Raw genomic sequence first — 20401 nt, 5'->3', positions numbered from 1 at the left:
CTAGGCCACACTTTAACATGCATTGGAGTTAAACCTAAACGGAGCTCAGTTGAAGCTATAGAGAAAGCACCTGCTCCTAGTGACAAAGACCAACTCAGGTCGTTTCTTGGTCTTGCTGAATACTACTCAAATTTGTACACCATTTTTCTGAAAAAGTACATGAATTAAGAAAATTGATGAAAAAAAATGCCAAATTTGAGTGGTCTGAAGCATGCCAACAAAACTTTGATGAAATTAAAAAGATATTTCCAAGGCTGTCACCTTGAAACCTTTTGATCCAGAAGATCAAACCATTATTTCTACTGATGCCAGCAATCAGGGTTTAGGTGCTGTACTTAGTCAGGTACATAGAGGAAGCGAAAGAGTAGTGGCCTTTGCTTCCCGCACTTTAAAGGGTGCAAAACACACATATTCCACTATCGAAAAAGAAGCTTTAGCGTGCTGGTGGGGGATACAATACTTTCGAACTTTTGTGTGGGGAACCAAATTTCAGTTACACACAGACCACAAACCTTTGGTGGATCTTTTTTCCACTAAGGGGGCGGGTAAAGCTACATCTAGAATCGCCAAGTGGTTATATCGTCTTCAGGAATATACATTTGAAATCAAATATATTCCTGGTGCCAAAAACATAAATGCCGTTTGTGTATCAAGACTACCCTTAGATAATTTACAAGACGAAGAGGATGATAAATGGATGGTAGCAGAGGTGAAAGACGTTTGCAGTGCTTTCAGTGAAGAGGACTGGAGGGAGGCTCTTGATAAAGATAATGTTTTGACCAAAATCAAGAGTGTTTTAAATCGCGAACATGGATGGAAATTGCATAAAGATTTGGAGTCATTCAAGTTAATTTGGTCTGAATTAAACGTGGTAAATGAGTTACTTAGGAGAGGAAGTAGGTTGGTGGTACCTGTGACATTGAGAGAAAAATTATTAAACATCATGCACGAAGGACATGGTGGGATGTCCGCCATGAAAAGGAGAGTTAGGGAGGATTTTTGGTGGCATGGAATGGACATACAAATCGAGCGATATGTTCGTGATTGCATAGCATGTGCATGCAGTGACAAGACCCATTCATCCCAGGAAACCACCATTGCTTCATCAGCTATACCTAAAGGTCCTTGGGATAAATTGGCCATTGACATTTGTGGACCTTTTGATGTTTTAAATGTGACTGAAAGATTCGCCATAGTTATGGTTGATTATTTTTCTAAGTGGCCAGAAGCAGCTTTCGTAAGAGAAGTTAAGTCCAGTAATGTCATTTTATTTTGTGAGGACATATTCAGAAGGGAGGGTTGCCCTGCTGAGATAGTCACAGATAATGGTCCTCAATTTATCTCAGAGGAATTCGAGAATTTTCTTGTCAGGTGGGGCATCAAACATACAAGAACACCTGTTTATCATCCTAGGGGCAACGGTCTTGTGGAACGCTTCAACAGGGTGTTGGTGGAGTGCATTCAACTAGCGTGCATGAGTGGTGGGTGTTGGAAGCAACATGTAAAAGACATGTTGTGGTCGTATCGCACTACCCCTCATTCTGTAACCAAAGAGACACCTTTTTCCTTACTCAAGGGTAGAGTACCATGTTCTGTAGCTGTACCAGCTTGGATGAAGAAAGCTGGGAAACATGAAACTGATTTAAAAAAGGTACAACATAGGGTAATCAAATACCAAAAAGCTTATTGTCATAGACATAATAAGAATATTGTAAAACACAAACGCTTGTTCACGCAGGGGATGTTTGTAAGAGTATTTTTGGGTGACAAATCTAGGAAGGGGTGTTCAAAATGGTCCTCTCCCAAGAAGGTAGTACTAGTTAAGGGAAACAGTTTAAAGTTATCAGACGGTAATTGGTGGAACACGAGAAAAGGGTCGCCATGCTCTGACACTGAAGTTGCTGCATCATCCAATGTCCAGCATGATGCTGAAGTACGCATGCCTACTTCTGATTCAAAGGATGTACCTGCGTCTAGAGTTAGAATTGGTTCTGGATGCATACGTGTAATGCCAAAAAAATATGATGACTATTTATGTTCTTAATGATATGTTTTTTTCTGTTGAAATGTTCTTAAAAGGGGAGATGTGTTATATTCTCCAAACTAGTTAAAATATCTTACATGTACATTTAAAAGATGCATTGGAACACTGGTGGTTCCCTATCAACCTGTCTTCTCTGAGCCTGCTATTGGAATGTAGAGGGCAGAGAGAGAGAGAGCAGTTGCAGAGGAAGGTGGCTGGTGTTTCCAGGGGTCGTTCCTGATATCCTAATAAACCATCTTTAAATCTTCTAATGTGTCCTGTCACTTCAAAACTTTCCCATATCAGCGTATGTCCAAAATGATGATTCTTTTCAAACTTATCGCTGCCTGCAAACCACTCCTGCCAGGCGCTGTGGAGCAGGACTGACACATACTCTCTGCCCTGTGTGTGTTGTGGAGGGTCAGGGTCATTGGGTGTCGCAGCAAACTGTTTTGTGTTTCTCTCGGACTTTGGTGGGGGTAGCGCAGGCGTGTCCTGGGAAACTTTAGGACTGTCAGCGAGCGCTGCGCCATGATGTCTGAGACACGGGCTTGGTGGTCTTTGGTGTGCATTTCTGAGTGGAAGGGGTGAAGCGTTGCTGTGATACTTTCCGCAGACTGCTGCCCCAGTACAGGGCAGGCGGCATGGGGTGTCACTGCGCTGCCTGAGATTTACCAGCCCTGGGACTTAATCGAACTCTGCCTGTTTTGTAGATTAGACTACGCTAGACCTCTGCAGCGACAGCAGCGTTCGTACAGCCAGACCCCGCCTGTACTTTCCAGTGAAATACACCGCATCCCTGCTGAGAGTTTGGGATAATCCCTCTTTAAAAGTGCAGACGCTCTGCTAAGAAGTGCTGGCACTCTGTGGCTGCCCGGCCTGGTGCAGGAGTGCTGACACGTCTTTACTGGAAGCGCAGCAGCTTGCTTGTGATGTGTTGGTACGTGTTTCCTTAAAAGTACAGCGCCGATGCTGAAGACTCCGTGAAACAAGCATTGAAAATGCAATAGGTCTCACCTTTGATTAAGTTAAAGCCATTTGCTTTGCTAATGGTATTCTATAGCAAAGCAAATGGCTTTAACTTAATCAAAGGCGAGACCTATTGCATTTTTAATGCTTGTTAACTGATGCTGGTGGTTACTGACTCTGAAAGTGCCCTGGGTTCTGCTAACCAGGCCCAGGGCCAGTACTATGCCCTTACAATTAGTATAAATGTAATTGGCCAAGACAGCCTGCCTGTAAGACCCTAGTATTTGGTAGGACATGAGGGTCATGTAGGTTTGTAGATTCCAGTGGACTTAATGCACTTAAGTGTTAAATGCTGTGGTGTCTAGTGTAATTTTAAAGCTATGCCTGCCTTGCAGGCTGGTTTTAAAATTAAACTGTGTCCAAATTTGACTTTGGAATTAAAAGGACTTCCAACGCCTAAAACTACCTTTTTATTCTGTATGTCACCTGTAAGGTCTGTAGTAGGTGCCTCAAGGGCAAGGGTAGGGTGCCTTGTTATAAAAGGCAGGGCCATTATAAAATATGTTTTATATTCTCAGGTGGTGAAATACAGCCAAAGTCGTTTTTCCCCTTTGAAGTGCTGCTAGCCCCATAGACTAACATGGGAAGGATTTATTAAGTCTAACTTTTGATGGGAACTTCCTAGCAATGTCATTCAAAGTATCAAAGTACAGGTTGCCATAAAGTCGACATCTTGCTGAGTTCAGTTTTATTATAACAATCATAGTAAAGTCGTTTTCTAATTTACTATCATGAAGTTACCTTAAGCAGTCCTATAGCAGCCTCTTCTGATTTGTCAGCCTTTCTCAATCTGAGCCAAGCTGCCATCTGAATAGGTGTGAAGAGACCTGGGGTTGCAACAATACAGACATTTGATTGGAGGAGATCTGCTTCTTGGAGAAGCCAGTGTGAGGAAGGTGACTGGGGAGATAAGCTGGACTTTACAGGTAGGAGAACATATGTCACAGGACCCAGGCCAGCCCCACTGCCTTGATCCCCAGCCAAATGGGAGCCCCCTTGATTAGATAGGAGAGTGTCTCGAAGGGGAGTGTAGCCCCATGTAAGCCACACCTCTGTGTTGGGTTACACCGACACACACTCCAAGGAGAGAATTTCTCCAGTTTGATTTTTGTCACCAAAGTGTATTCAGAGTAAAACATATGCCAATATGAAGTGGTCTTGGAGTGGGTGGCAACTTTACCCATGTTGGTTGGGATGTCCCCCTCTCTTGCCAGCCCAGAATGGTGAATAAATATGGGATACATGCAGGAGCCCCTCAGATTACTGCCTGGAACATCTGGAGAAGAAGGATTGCCCTACTGGACACTTGGACTTCACTGCACCACAGAAGGCTTACACTCAGAAGGATTGCTCCTGCTGCACTCTCAAGATCTCTCCAAGAAAGGACTGTGCCTGTTTCAAGCAAAAGGAGTAGACTCCATGAGCAGCAACAGGTAGAAAAGTGCTGGCAGAAGTCACCTGTGGCCGACAAAGAGGGGACTACACCAGCTGACCAGCTATAATTGGATTTTCTGCCCAGGCGCATTGTGGGAAACTGAGTCCCAGAATCTAAGAGGCAATGCAGAGCTTTCTGAACCCTTGACTAGTGCTGTTGAACACTTTTCTGCACAAAGGAACTCATCAACTCAAGATTCGGCCTGACTGCACTGGTTTGTCCTACTTAAAGCTCCTCGCAGTCGACGTGGAGGACAAAGACTTCCATAGACTCACCAAGGAATCTCACTTCAGCAGGCCATCATCGTTGACTCAAACTTCAGATCTGAGTAGCCCGAGGACCTGCCGATAACCCAGTTGACAAGAGAAATGATCCAGAACAAAAGATGAAGCGTGAAGGTGAAATCTTGACCTGGACCTAGCACTCACCCTATCTGTCCTGCACTCTGCAGTTAGCCTAAAACTTTGACTCAGTCCAATGCAACCAGATAGCTGTGAGTGGTGCGTTAAGCTTTTTGGTGCTAGAAGGCAAATTCTTTTATTTAATCTTTCAAAATTCATATTCAAGGTCCCTATATTGGATTTCTGTAGTTTTTGTATCATTTGAAAGATACAAATATTCTTCATTTTTATAAATTGGTGTTGGATTGTGCTGTGTCTTTTGCTTATTTACTGTTTTTGTGATATTGAGTGCTTTACACACCTGTTTCCTAAATTAAGCCTGGCTGCTTATTGCCAAGCTCACAATGATTATGCATGGTTCAATTTATTGAGATTTGACTGGACCTTATTAGTGATTAAGGTATTATAACTGGCTGAAGGTGCATATCTCAACCTACTAATAACCCACTTTCCTACATTTGGTATGCAGTGGTGGGATCCAGAACTTGTGTGTTTGATAACAGCATTCAGTAACTAATTTGGACAATTACAAATCCTCTAAATTGGACTAGGGCAAAAAGGGGTTTTAATTTTTAATTTGGACTAATATTTATGAATTCATTTTTAATTTTTTTAACTTCTCAAACCTCAATTTTTGCAAGTGTTTGTGACCCAAAACTAGGGGATACCATAAAGCTTGATCTTGCTAGCATTCCCACACTCCCAGTCACTGAGCGTAGGGAACTGTGCAGGGCTATGTGTTCACCAGCACCCTCCATTTCCAGGAAGTCTGAACTGATAAAGGCCCTTAAAGCCTGGTCAGAGGCCCAGCTAGCAGATCAGATCTCTGATACAGAAGAGGCTCCAGAGATAGAAGAGCATGGGTAGGAAGACTCCTAGTGCACAGTGACCAGGGGCTTGCCTAGAGCTAGTGAGGTGAGATGATCCACCAAAGGAAAGCCAGGACTGTTCCTTAGGGTGAGAGTGAGCTTGAGGCACAGCTGACTTATATAGCTCTACAGGCAGAGAAGTTGGCCCTGGTCAAAAAGAAGTGGGTATGTGAGGAGAGGAGAACCCCAGGTTGTGACAGAGAGGAAGATGGTGGCAGTGAGGAGGACACAGGAGTATCATGGGGTGGTGGTTTCCACCTAAGATCACCAATGTACCAGGAGGGCGGTGATATAGATAAGTGGCTGGCAGCTTTTGAGAGGGCCCTTAATATGAGGAGGGTGAGCTCTCCTGTGGGAGATGATACCAGTAGCAGGGACAGATAGGCTCTTGACCCTAGAGGTAGACAAGGCAGAGAGTCCTATCCCCACTTGAAGCAGAGCTTGTTCAGGAGATTTGGTTTCACCCTTGAGCAGTACAGGATGAAGTTTAGGAACACCCAAAAAATCAGTACCCAATCCTGGGTTGAGGTTGTTAACCTATCTATCAAAGCACTAGAGGGCTGGATACAAGGTACTTGGTTAAGTATCTTTAAGGAGCTAGACAATTTGTCAATCAAGGAGCACATATTGGCCACATTTCCCTCAGCGAAGTTACACCAGTATCTAGTTGACTCTAAGCTGTCTAGCGCTAGGGAGCTGGGTGAGACTGTGGATGAGAGGGTTCGCACTAGGGTGACCAAGGAGAACCAAGTTGGTGATCAGGAGAAAGGAGCACAGGTCTCCTCTCAGGAGAAAGCTCCAGGTAACCAAGATAAAAAACAGAAGGAGTCATCAAAAAGTCCCCAAACACCAGCCCAAGGAGGGGTTCTCAGAACCATTATACTTATAGGCGGTAGGAGTATCAAGAAAATTCTTTTGACCCTACAAAGGCAGGGTTGTGTTTTGACTGCTTGCAACCAAGACATAAAAGGGGAGATGCAGTCTGCCCAAAGTAGCCCCCAACTGGTGGGCAGTCCAAGGGGATTGCTAGTGTAGTTGTGGGGTGGGGGTTTGCCCTAGGGGTGGGCGGAATTTGCGGAATTAACCTTCGCAAATTATCGCGAGAATGTTTAAAATTATCGCAAACAAGCAGAAATATCGCGAAGATGCGGAAGTTTTTTTCCTGCATGTTCGCGAGATTTTCTGCATGGTTGCGGGTCGCCAACTTACCCATGTGGTTGCTTGCGGGCGCGGCCATCTTGTTTTGAGTTGTTCTCGCGGTGCATGATCGCGAGAAGAAAGACGTGATCGCGCGACGCATGACGTCACTGCGGGCGCGAACTGTCGCGAGACAGCGCAAATGGCTAAAAACAATACAACATCTCATGGAGAACGCGACCGGATCAAGAAAACTTGTCGGCGAACGCAGGGATTCAGGTAAGGCGATCGCGCGCGCGCGAGAATGTATCATTTTACAGCGCGAGCAAGAAACAAATTATCGCCAAGCTGCGGAAACCGGAATTTTTGACATTTTCGCGCTCTCCGCGGAACGCAAAAATGTCAAATTATCGCAATTTCCGCGAACGGAACGAAATTTTTGCCCAGGCCTAGTTTGCCCAGAGATGGCGGAAGGTTATGTTAAGGTGACTTTAGTTTCCGTGGGTGGGGTGGAAGTTGCAACCCTGGTGGTCCTGCCTCAGAGCATTAAGAAGTACAGGCAGAAGCCTAAAATCAATGGGACTGAGGTTGAGGCTCTGAGGGATACAAGAGACATTGTGATCATGGTGCTGGACAAACTGGTTTCCACAGAGAAGATCCTACCTGGTGTATTTCACCAGGTCTCCTAGGCAGACAACAGAGCCGAGCTCTATCCTATGGCAATGATGAGCTTGGAATGGGAAGGTATGACTGGCCCAAGAAGGCAGCGTGTCTCCTGCCCTCCTATTAGACTGTCTGCTGGGAAATGATATTGATGTTTCTGAGTGTTTAGTGGTGGAAAGGCAGATCAATGCTCAGATGTTGGACCTCCCTGAGTGGGTTTGTCCTGTGACAAGGTCACAGGCTGCACAACAGAGGAGTGGTAGACACTTGGACCCTGGAACAATGGGCCAAAACTCCAGAAACAGGGGAATGGGCAATGGGTCTGGTGAGCCAGCCCAAACAGCTCAAGAGGTCCAGGAGGAATCCAACCCTGAGGGGAGGATCTGGCCTCAGACAGAGGAACTCACCCCTGCAAGATCTGTCAGCCTTGGCAGAAGTGCAAGCAGCCGGTGGACCCACCAGAGGGGAGGTGCCCTAGAGACAAAAGGGTTGTCCTTCTCTTAAAAGCCTGAGGCAGTCTGCCTCCAGGCAAGAGAAGAGTGGTGTCAGTGGTTTCCACCGGGTCGAGGGGAGGAAGGAGTCTTCTCTACTGAGGCCAGGGACCACAAATCAGAGGCAACCAGGAGAGTGGTGGTCTTCAGAAGTATAGAGTTTCTCTCCACTTTTGCCCATGATGTCCCCGTTGCAGGATATTTGGGACAGGCCAAGACCTGAAACAGGCTGGTCAACTATTTCTATTGGACCCATATGTCTTGCCAAAGTGGATACGTTTTGCAGCTGCTGTGTCATCTGTCAAGCCAGTGGCGAGATAGGGGGCAAGCCAAAGGCTCCCTTGATATCACTGCCATTAGTTGGGACTGAGTTTTGCAGCTGCAGTGTCATCTGTCAAGCCAGTGACAAGATAGGGGGCAAGCCAAAGGCTCCCTTTATATCACTGCTAGTAGTTGGGACTGCCTTTGAAAGGGTGGGGTTTGATATTGTTAGTTCCCTAAACCCACCGACTGCCTCTGGGAACAGATATAGCTTGGTGGTAGAGGACCATGCCACCAGATATCCAGAAGCAATGACACTCAGGAATGCTACTGCTCCCACAGTGGCCAGAGCCCTACTTGGCATCTTCACCAGAGTGGACTTTCTAAAGGAGGTGGTCTCAGACTGGGGAACTAACTTCATGTCCGCCTATCTGAAGGTGATATGGAATAAATGTGGTGTTGCTTACAAATTCACAACCCCATATCATCCCCAGACCAATAGTCTGTTGGAAAGATTCAATAACACCCTGAAGGGCATGATCATGGGTTTAAGGAAATTCAGGAGGAGATGGGATGTTCTCCTCCCATGCCAGCTATGTGCTAACAGGGAGGTGCCACAGAAAGATGTTGTGTTTAGCCCCTTTGAGTTGCTGTTTGTGTGTCCTGTAAGAGAGCCATTGTGTTTGGTGAAAGAAGATTGGGAGAACCCTCTCCAGGAACCTAAACAAGATGTGCTGGATAATGTGCTAGACCTGTGGCCCCACATGGCAGAGTACATGAGGAGAGCAAACAGCAACCTGGAGGCCAGGTAAGAGCTTATTAAGCTTTGGTATGACCAGAAGGCTACTATGCCTGAGTACCATACAGGACTGTCGGTGTGGGTGTTGGAGCCTGTGGCTCCCCGGGCCCTCCCGGACAAGAGTACTGGGCCTGACCCCATTCTGGAGAAGAAGGGTAAGGTCATCCACTTGGTGGACCTTGGCACCCTAAAGAGTCCCAACAGGGTACTCCATGTCAACAGACTGAAACCCCACGAAGACAGGACAGACATGAGCATGCTGATGGTCACAGATGAAAGATGGGAGGAGGAGATTGAGCCTTTGCAAAAACTCCTACCCACCAATGCACAAGATGGGTCATTGGTGGGAGTATTACTCAATCCGAAACTGACAGACCAGCAGCAGAAAGACTGCAGACAAGTGTTGGAGCAGTTTGCTAGGCTGTTCTCCCTGCCCCCTTGATATATCCGTGACATTGACACTGGTGACAGAATACCTGTCAAAAACAAGCTGTAAGGATGGAGGTAGCCAAGATGATGGAGCTGAGGGTAATTGAGCCCTCTGGCAGTCCTTGTTCCAGTCCAGTGGTATTGGTGCTCAATCCTATTCCCCAGGAAGAAAAGAAAGAAATGAGTTTTTGTGTGGACTACAGAGACTTGAATGCAGTCTCCAAGACTGAAGCTCACCCCTTAACAGGAGTTGATGAGCTAATTGACAGGTTGGGAGCTGCAAAGTACCTGAGTACCTTTGATCTAACCATAGGTTACTAGCAGATTGCCCTAAACTCAGGAGAACAGGAGAGGTCAGCATTTTCTACCCCAGAGGGACACTTTCATTTCAAAGTGATGCCCTTTGGCATGAAGAATGTCCCTGCCACCTTCCAAAGGTTGGTGAACAGAGTCTTATCTGTGTTGGAAACTTTCAGTGCAGCTTACCTAGATGATATAGCTGTATTCAGTTTCATGCTCCACATGAAGGAAGTGCTTCAGACCCTGCAGCAGGCTGGTCTGACTATCAAGGCAAGCAAATGCCAGATAGGGCAAAGTTCAGTTGTGTACTTGGGTCACCTTATAAGTGGAGGCCATGTAAACCCTCTCCAGCCTAAAATCTAGACCATCCTGGATTAGGAAGCTGCTAATACCCAGACACAGGCCAGGGCCATTCTTGGCCTGATTGGATATTACAGGATGTTTGTAAAGAACCATGGAACTATTGTGTCTCCTCTGACAGACCTCACTTCTAAGAAACAGTACAAAAAGTTAATTTGGACCCCAGAGTGTCAGAAGGTCTTTGATTGACACTCTGAAGGAGCCTGTGTTCAGCACCAGTCCTACTGGCCCACGACTACAATAAGGAGTTTGTGGTACTAACAAATGCTTCAGAGCAAGGGGTTGTGGCAGTATTGCCACAAGTAAATGAAGAGGGCCAAGATCAGCCAGTGGCCTTCGTTAGCAGGCGACTACTCCCCATAGAGCAAATATGGAGTGCCATTGAGAGGGAAGCCGTTGCTATAGTTTGGTCTCTGAAGAAGCTGAGAACATACCTGTTTGGTACTCATTTCAATGATTAAACTGACCACAGACATCTCAGATGGCTCTTGCAGGTGAGGGGGCAGAACCTAAAATTGTTGAGGTGGTCCATTTTCCTACAGGGGATGGACTTTACAGTGGAACACAGACCTGGGACTGCCCATGCCAATGCAGATGAACTTTCCAGGTTTTTCCACTTAGATGACGAGGACTACCATGGTGTTAGCTACTCATCACCTTTCATCTGGAGGGGCCATGTAGGAAATCATCCTTTTTGCCCTGAGTACCCCACTTTTTTGACTGACGCTGGTGGTTAGTGAGTCTGCTAACCAGGCCCTGCAGCATTGCTCTGTCCGTGCGTGGTTCACCAATGGTAAGTTGGTGAGTGTGAGTGAGAATTGGCATCTCCTATCATGATTTTCGGTTCCTGGGAGTGCACTCAGCAAAATTGTCTCAACGCGGGGTTTCGGGAGCAGTCGCAACCGTTCGGGATGAGAAAGCTGCTGCTCATGGTGAGAAAGCTGCCTCTTGAGTAGAAAATCTACTCAAGTGCCAGCAAAGAAGCACTACTTTCTGGGTTGCTGTGTAGTGCAGTTCGTGCTGATTTTGCAGCATGGAACAAGCTCCCAGCGCTAAAATTCAGCGCGATGTGTCGATTCCACCCGCTCGCGGAACTCCACGGTATCTTGTAGCATTTTTATGTAACTGTGTGGAATTCCACTGAGTGAAGCGCCACGGGTTTGGCCCACTCCTGCCTGTAAGACCCTAGTATATGGTAGGGCATGTACGTTTAGAGACCCAAGTGGATTTAAGCACTTAAGTGTACACTGGTGCAGTGTCTGGTGTAATTTTAAAGCCAACTCTGCCTTGTAGGCTGGTTTTAAAACAAAACGGTTACAGGGATATTGTAGTTAGCAAATAGAATTTTTTTTTAATGTAAAAATTCACAGAAAAAAATAAAAGGTTACAGGGAAGTTATAGTTAGGCTCAGATTTCACTAGTATAAATCATTGAAATTCAGCAGTTATAGTTACCTGAGCTAACTATAAATGACGCCCCTGCAATGCACTGCTTATGACCTCACATATCACATCACTGAAAATGGAAATGAGAAAACCTTTAATGAAAAGAAATACGTGGTGGAAAGTATCTACTCTCAGAAAATATATTGAGTCCCAGAGGGTACCAAGGGGCCTAAGGATAATGTTAATGCCCAATCAGGGTGAAATATGTGTGGAAATGCTACATGGGGAGAATTTATCTTAAAATCATCACTTTCATTGATAGAAAGTTTGATTAAACATGGAGATATAGCCCTTATGAAAATAAAGGAGCAAATAAAAAAATTGAAAATGAAGTCAGAACAATAAAGGTGATGGAAGAACTCCCATCTTTTAAAACAACCTTACAAAATAGTTTGGAAAAATACATGGAATAAGTATCTGCTTGAAAGTTGGGGAATTTCAAAGATATAAGGAGAATTATGAAGAATGCAAGGTTTTTAAATTTACCAAAAGATATTCTGACCTACTAAAAAAAGAAAATATTGTAACTAGCAACAACTTTTTTATCGAGTAAAGAGACTGACATGTCAGAATCTATACTAAGTGAAGATGATGGGACATATGCTGCGATCCCTATCAGAAAAACGAAACTGTCTTTTTTAGATGAAACGTGGCTGCCTTATCAGCAACAACAATGGGACAAAAGAACTTCAACCACCCGTGGAAGAGGAATGGGAAGGGGATGCAGCAGAAGATATGGAAAAGGGAGAGGTCGAGAAAAACTCGAAGAAAGTGACTTGGAAAAAGAAGAACCAGTGAGGATGAGAACATGAAAAACCATTAGGGACATACATCTATCCTAGGATTAGATGATGATCATTAATCTCTTGAAATGAACACTATCAAAGATGGAGTTGAATTTATTGAAAAGGTGCTTAAGTTTCTGCCTCACAGCACATGTGAATTATTTGCTGACAAGGACTGACATTTATTAATATACACAGAAAAATAAGTTAGCAAAATCATTTACTGACAAAAGGTAGAGAAAAAATGAAATTGCAAGGAAAAAAGAAAAAGTCACATCCAGCTATAGTTGCCAGCAGAAAACTTCACTATCCTCAGTACCCTAGTCAATCCGTAGTATAATACAGCTGGATCACTAGAAATATTGGAATCTGAGACTCCGGAGATTCTACTAATTCAAATTTTTGAAGCAGGAATTGATTTAAAAATTACAAATCAATATACTGCTTCCTTCTTATCCTGACAAACAAAATTGACCTGTTCCACAAATTAGCCATTAATGATTTGGAGGGTAACAAAATTATTCACAAGAAAATGAATCTAATAAAAGGGGAAAAGTAAGCCCAATTTGAGTTAAAAATGGATGACAAAGGGGACGCTACCACGATTTTAGATAGATGAAGAGATGAAATATCTGACAGTGCCTCATCCTCTTATGCAAACAATCTACTTTCTAACGAAGGTACACAAAGATGCTCAAAGACTGCCTGGAAGGTGCAAATTATCTGCTAAGGAATCAGTCTCTGAACATATGTCCTTCAATATTGGTTTCTTAGCTCATTTAATGAGAAATCAATTTTTACTATCGAACAGATGCAGGAGATTTTTGTAATTCATTTACAAAATATCCCCTGGAAAGATTCATTCTAATTTGTGAGCATTGATGTTATAGTATTTGACACCAGCATTGAGCATGAGATTGGAGTCAAACCTTGTGAATTTTTCCTAGGCAGTAGAAACATCAAATTCAGTGAGCATAACCAGATGTTTTTGGAAATTATTGCAATATGCTGGCAAATTGTTTTTTTTTTTCTTCAAAAAACAAATATAAAGACTACAAAAGGGCACAGCTATTAGTTTTTCCTTTTCCCTAAGTTATGCCAACCTCACGATGGTCTGGTGGAAACAAAAAGTGGCATGGCCAGTACAGGTGTTAACTTGGTTGAGAAAGTTATCATGTGCTGAGATTCATCCATGATCTCTTTGTAATATGGGAAGGCTCTGAGTCTGATTTTGTACAATGCTGGTGTTGCAGGGATTCTGCTTATACACAGAACTATGCGTAGAACCCCAGGACCTCAGTGAATTGTGGTGTACCAGAAACTCACCTCAGAACCCAGAACCCAGTATCCGGCTAGCATAAGTGTCCCATTCGTTATCCGAGATTTAGCTCGGCGGTCCCAATGAAAAGACAACCCAGAACAAGCGACTCAGTATACTCTCAGGAATGGTGGGAATCAGAAATACCTGTTCGTATATTATTCTCACATCAGTCCACAACAATAATCAACAGAGACACGGTGTAAATAAAAAGAGTTTATTTTTATAGACCACGTGTCCTAAGATGCAGTACTTTGGCTAATACAAGCAGACAAATGATTAAAATCAAAACCATCAGCATCGTTACAATACCATAGAATATAAAAGGGGTGATCATGTTATAATGACAGTGGATACTACCACCTTCCCTTTACTAAGAAGCTAATATTATTATTAGGCTAGTAGAAGGTCTCTTAGGCTTGAATAGGGGACCCCATACCTCAAAGATCAGCTTAGTGAAATCACATCACAGGAGCATCAGGAGTCTTCTCGCAGGAAGGCTCGTCTTCGGTCTGAATAATAAACATGATGTCTGTGTTATTAAAAGCACCAACTTTCAGGTATTTGCAGCTGCTCGTGTGTTATGGCTAAATAGTGAGTCGATCAACCTAGAGTGGAAAACATGCATTGTGTAATAATCCAGACTGTTTGTCACACCATGTACAGAACAAGGTCGCTGCGCAGAGCTCGGGATGGTAACAACAGATTGCTCTCGTGTGAGGCAAGGCTCGAGTCAGCAGTTTGTTTAAGAAATAACATGTAAACGCAGTGTCGTGCGCAAAAGCAGCAAGATGGCTTTCTAACCTCTAACGTGGTTATGCTAACTTAACAATGTATTTACGTATTAAGGGAGTCCTTACTACACTGGCATATTCTGAACCAGATTTTGTGAAATTGTAGATTCACATACAACAATAATCCCCACCAGGTGGTCTTCCTGGATATAGAGATGTACATCAAGGAGATTTTGATGCAAACTACATTACACAGGAAACCTACATCAACCAACATGGTCCTCTATGTAGATAGTTTTGTTCTGACTAGTCTTAAATTTGGTATACCATACACAGAGTTCCTCCAACGCAAAGGGAATTGTTCAGAGGAAGAAGAACAAACATAGTTCAGAAATGACACAGATATTCACAAAAGCGAAAGTACCCCAGAAATGTAATCAAAGAGAGCAATGAAATAGGTATTGCACCCGAGAATCAAAACCATAGAGGATGCCCAGATTAGAAAAAACTATTGATTATTCAGTTGATGCCAATAAAAAAAGCAACTCCATAAACATTGGAATATTTTGATGTCTGACTCCAGCCTGGAATCAATCTTGGGAAATCACTCTATGGTACCTCACCAAAAAGCCAAAGCTTTGAGGGACAAACTTGGACTCACTTCATTTAATTGAATCAGAAACCAATTAGCTTGTAACAAATGGATACTGGAAGAATATCAACTGTAAATCTTGCAAGGGGGCTTACCATACACAATATTTTAATACGGTATATGTGCACAAACACAATATATCACATTATATGCATGCAAAACAAGATATGTGATCTATGTGTTATTCCCTTTTTTAGTTACAATATGTGGGAAGTACAACCTGCTCGTTAAAAAAAACCGCATACTGGAACATATTTCTGCAATCACTAATCAGGTCACGAGCTATATCATGGTTAAACACATGAAGAGTGAACATAACAGTAACTGGCAGCTCGAATTCAGCATGAGAAATGTAATGGAGGAACACCAATATTGTCCATAATATTTTAATCTTAGTAGTACCGAGTGCCAATATGAATACAACTAAGAACGAGGTTGGAAAATCCAGCATGATTGGACTGTATAAACATTTATAGGCGTAATAGATCACAGTGACACTCCAATTCCTAGATTGATGGGTAAAATTAAGAATTTTGCGCCTGTGAAATTATTAATATCTTAAAATGTGGACTTCGTGTAAAACTGGTATAGAGTGCATACATTATGTTGTCAATTGTAGAATAAATTATTCACTGCTCATCAATCTGAGTGAGGAGTTTTTGGTGTATTTCATGTGCTATGATTATGATGTTATAACTACAAATATATATATGTATATGTATATATATATATATATATATATATATATATATATATATATATATATATATATATTAGATTATTTATTTGAACTTAGAGTTGGACTACTGTGGGAGTATGACATTTACTTACATGATGTTTTTTATCATAGTATGGTGAGCACTTTAAAAATAATATAACATATGACATACTGTCAATTGACACCTAGGAAAGAGATGTATGCGAAATATTTTTTCTGTATAACTATTGGCATTTGGGCCCTGAATCTCCAGTTACAATGTAACACAGTTTATGCATTTGCTAAAATGACTGTGTATTATCGTAATGTATTTACATTGTATTTGACTGACAATAAGTATGTCTTCTATGTTTGTTAAAAATTTACAAGCACTTGCACTTTAAAAATGGGTCTGCCCAAGCGCGTGGTCAGGTGATCAAGGCCGCTTGGATGGCCGAAACGCGTCTTGACATCGATGGGGAAATAAATTAATAAAACTGTTTGGTACTTCAAGAGGTCTGCGCCCGTGATTCCCAAAAGGGAGTTATATTACGAGTTGCTTTGAATTTTACTGGCAGACGGCTGTTGCCGGTTCGCAGACCCCCTCCTGGATAAAGAGGCTTTGCCACGAAACAGCTGACTGCACTCGAGGGTTTCCCGAGCGGATACAACCACAGGCATGTGGTGAGTGACGGTGGGGACCCCCGGGGCACTACGTGGAGTCCGGAAAAGGAATCAGGCAAAGCCCCTCGGGACCCTATCGACCAGCCAATACGGCGCAATCCGGGTGAAGTGAGAGGCACGAGAAGGTGCTTTCCTGCAGTTGGTGGGGACACTCGGCTGAGCAGGCATCTAGCGGAGAGCATCCAGTAAAGTATTCGGCTTCCACTTTCCGGTGAGAAATAGCGTTTGTTATTGGTATCGAGGTCACCGGGAAGGAGGTGTACCCGCACTGGGGGAAACGGATGCGGAGAGTCTTTTTCTCGCACGTTGGATTACTTCCCCAGTGTGCTAAGAACAGTTTCTTTAAATCAATCCCCCAATAGAAGAAGACGCGCGTGCAGCCCGTGAGCTTGCTGCTGACTAAATATTCTCTGATGCCTTGGAGAATGAGGCGATCATGCGAACAGGGGCACAAAAGGAGACAAGTAAAGAGCCTACTGGTTTAAAGGAACAATTCAAAATACTGGAAAAGATGAAAAAACAAGAAACAGCCAAGTGGTGGGAAGCTCGTTCTTTAAAAAGATATCTGGATGTTGGTAGAATTCCAAGGGGGCTTCGTATCATGTTAGCCCCCAGTTATGAGACACCCAACCCCTTGATGATGGCAGAATGGGGAGAATGTAATCTGGACTCCTCCAGACGTTTAGTCCAGATTCTTGTGAAATATGCAGAAATAGATGGGGCAGCATTGCAAACAAAAATAGACGCCCATGAAGCATATATACAGCAACAAGGATATGACCCCCAACAACAAACCAAGCTGAGGGAAGAAATGAACAGTAGGCTAGGAAAAGAGGAAGAAAAAATAAAGGCACGAAAAATATGGAAGTTCAAAAGAGACGGTGATGACTATGCGAATGGTCAAATTTTTACCTTTTCACGTCACTATGATTCCCTCAGAGCAGCAACTGCTAATAAAAGACATGGAGACAAGGGGTCCCAGAGAGAACAAGCGGAACTTTCCTCACCCTCTAGCTCAGCACTGGAGAGTGAATTTGATACTGAAGGTGTACGAAATGTTTCGGGAATCAAGCTGACGGTGGGGGAAGAGTTGGATGTTTTAAAGCAAGGAAGAAGGGAGACATTGAGGCCAAGACCACAAAGCACAATGGTACAACAAAATGCCAAAGAAGACGTGTGCGACGTCGGGCAAATAAGCAACGGCGAGCCAAGGAAGCGAGGACGAGGCCGAGGGCGCTCCCGGAGGTACTAAAAACAGAGGTCAGTGACTATCAAGCCCAGGAAGTAAAATCTATCATCAATTTAGGGCAAATTGAACTCACAAAAGCAGAGAATCAATTATTGAGCCTGGGTTTAAGCTATTGCCCTGAATCAAATTTTCATTATACCCGTACTAGAGCAGATGTGTACCTATTTATTAGGAAATTGAAGTTCAAAAAATGACACATGCAAAAACCAGTAATGGAATCTGAGAACAGGTTGGATAACATCACCAACCTTAGTGACCTCCAAGTATCTGACGCAGCATTGTACAATGATATGTACCAATTGGCAATGGGCGATAATGTGGAATCAGGCGAATTAACCCCAGTATTTAATCAGAGGAAACCTGATACTCCTTTCAAACCTAAATCTAAATTCATCCCTCTCTCTTCCCATGATGGTTTGGATACATTCAGTGAACATGTGACAGTCCAATTGAAAAAACTCATGTATACCAGTAATTCAGCAAGGAAGAGGAAATATTCCAACCAACAAGGAAAATTTAAACAGCTGATTTCTAAATTACAGAAGGCGGATTTAATAATTTGCTATTCGGACAAAGGAGGGAACATTGTGCTTTGGCCCACACCAGAGTACCTCAAAGAGGCCTATAGGCAATTGGATGATGTAGTGTGTTATAGTAAGAGCACGCCTTTCAAATACAAAAAGGCACAAGAGACTTTATTTAAAAACCTATTGGCATGAAAAGGCTTGGGTCTTCTGAGTTGGGAAGAATTTAAATTCATCAAAAAAGAACATCCCCCAGCACCTTATATGTACTTTATCCCTAAAGTCCATAAAAATCTGACTGCCCCTCCAGGCCGACCAATTATTGCAGCCTGTGATGGTCCTTTTGAGAAGCTTTCACAATATATTGACTACTTTCTGCAGGATCATATGAAAAAGTTAGACTCGTACATCCAGGATACAGGAGACTTCCTCAAAAAGATTGACAATTTCAATTGGAAAGAGGATTATTTGTTAGTCACCTTAGATGTATGTTCTTTATACACCTGCATCAAACATCAAGATGGCCTTAGAGCGGTCGAATTCTATCTGAGTACAAGAAAAATGGAATATGCTGACCATACTAGAATGTTATTGAATATGCTATCATTTTGTTTAGAGAATAACTTTTTTCTATTTAATGGTTATTTTTACCAACAGTTGCGAGGAGTAGCGATGGGCGCCAGCTTCTCCCCCAGCTATGCCTGTTTGTTCATGGGCTGGTGGGAGGAGCTGGTGGTCAGATGAAAATATAAGCATGTTTACACTCAGAATGTGATTTTATGGTTCCGCTATATTAACGATCTTTTTATCATATGGCAAGGATCCAAAGAAAGTGTGCTGAAATTCGTTGAGGATATTAACTGCAATGATCTTAACCTTTCTTTTACATCCAATGTTAGTGATGAAGTAGTGACATTTTTAGATGTAAAGGTTTTAGTAAGTAATAACATTTTAACTACTACCCTTTTTAGAAAACCTACGGCAGGCAATACACTACTCCATGCTACTAGTTCGCATCCCCCGCATCTAATTAGAAGTATACCTTATGGGGAGATGCTCCGTATCCGGCGTATATGTAGCAATCCTGAGGATATGGAAATAAAGCTAAAAGAATGCATGACAAGGTTCCTAGCCAGAGGGTATAGTTATGAAGTAGTGGAGGTTGCCATGAAAAAGTCCCAGCTAAAACCGAAAGAGGAAATTTTGGAATACAGAAAAAAAGAGGCCCCAAACTCTAACAATGAGCCGCTACGCCTTATCCTTCCATATTCAAAACAGGAAAAAGAATTGAGGAATATTATGAGAAAACATTGGCACTTTATACGGGAAGACCCAGTGATAGGGCGCCTCATGCCCCCTAATCCCTCTATTACTTTTCGCAAAGCCAAAAGCATGGGTAATATGCTAACTGACAATAGTCAAGATACTTTTAAAAAACAAACGTGGTTACCTACAAGAAATGGTTTTTTTAAATGCTCGACTTGTTAGGCCTGCCAGTTTGGTACAAACACCAAGACATATTGCACGGCATTCCCAAATACGCAAAGGGAAATTAAGCAACACCTCACGTGCAAAATGGATTATTGTGTATATGTCCTGGAATGTGACTGCTCTTTAAAGTATATAGGCAGTACCAAGCTGGCAGTGCACAAACGTATTCTGCAGCATATTAGAGCCATCAATAACAAGGATCAGAATTACCCCGTAGCCAGGCACTTTGAAAAGGTTCATAACAGTAACCCCAAATGTCTTAGGTATTTTGCCATCGAATCAGTACCGTTGAAGAGAAGAGGTGGCAACAGGGAGGCAATACTTCGCCGTTTGGAAACTCAATATATTTTGGAGTTTGATTCCAAATGGCCGGGGAGCCTGAATGCCACGGAGGATCTTTATACCTTTCTTTAACCTATCTCATTTGATTGGTAACCATGTTTAGCTGCTAGAATTATCTTTTTATCATAAAGTAATACAAGTACAGTTTATCCTGGGACTTTTTACTGTTATTTTCAATGATTGGTTTTAAGGATGCTGCAGGGTAGTAATTTTTATATACCTAGTGTCTTTTTTTTGATAATTTTAAATATGTCACAAGTCTTTTACATTTGTTCATTTTCTG

This window comes from Triturus cristatus, chromosome 9 (assembly GCF_964204655.1).
Source record: "Triturus cristatus chromosome 9, aTriCri1.1, whole genome shotgun sequence".
NCBI classification, from domain to species: Eukaryota; Metazoa; Chordata; class Amphibia; order Caudata; family Salamandridae; genus Triturus; species Triturus cristatus.
The sequence above is the reverse complement of the archived record's forward strand: the minus strand, read 5'-3'. Positions refer to the sequence as shown.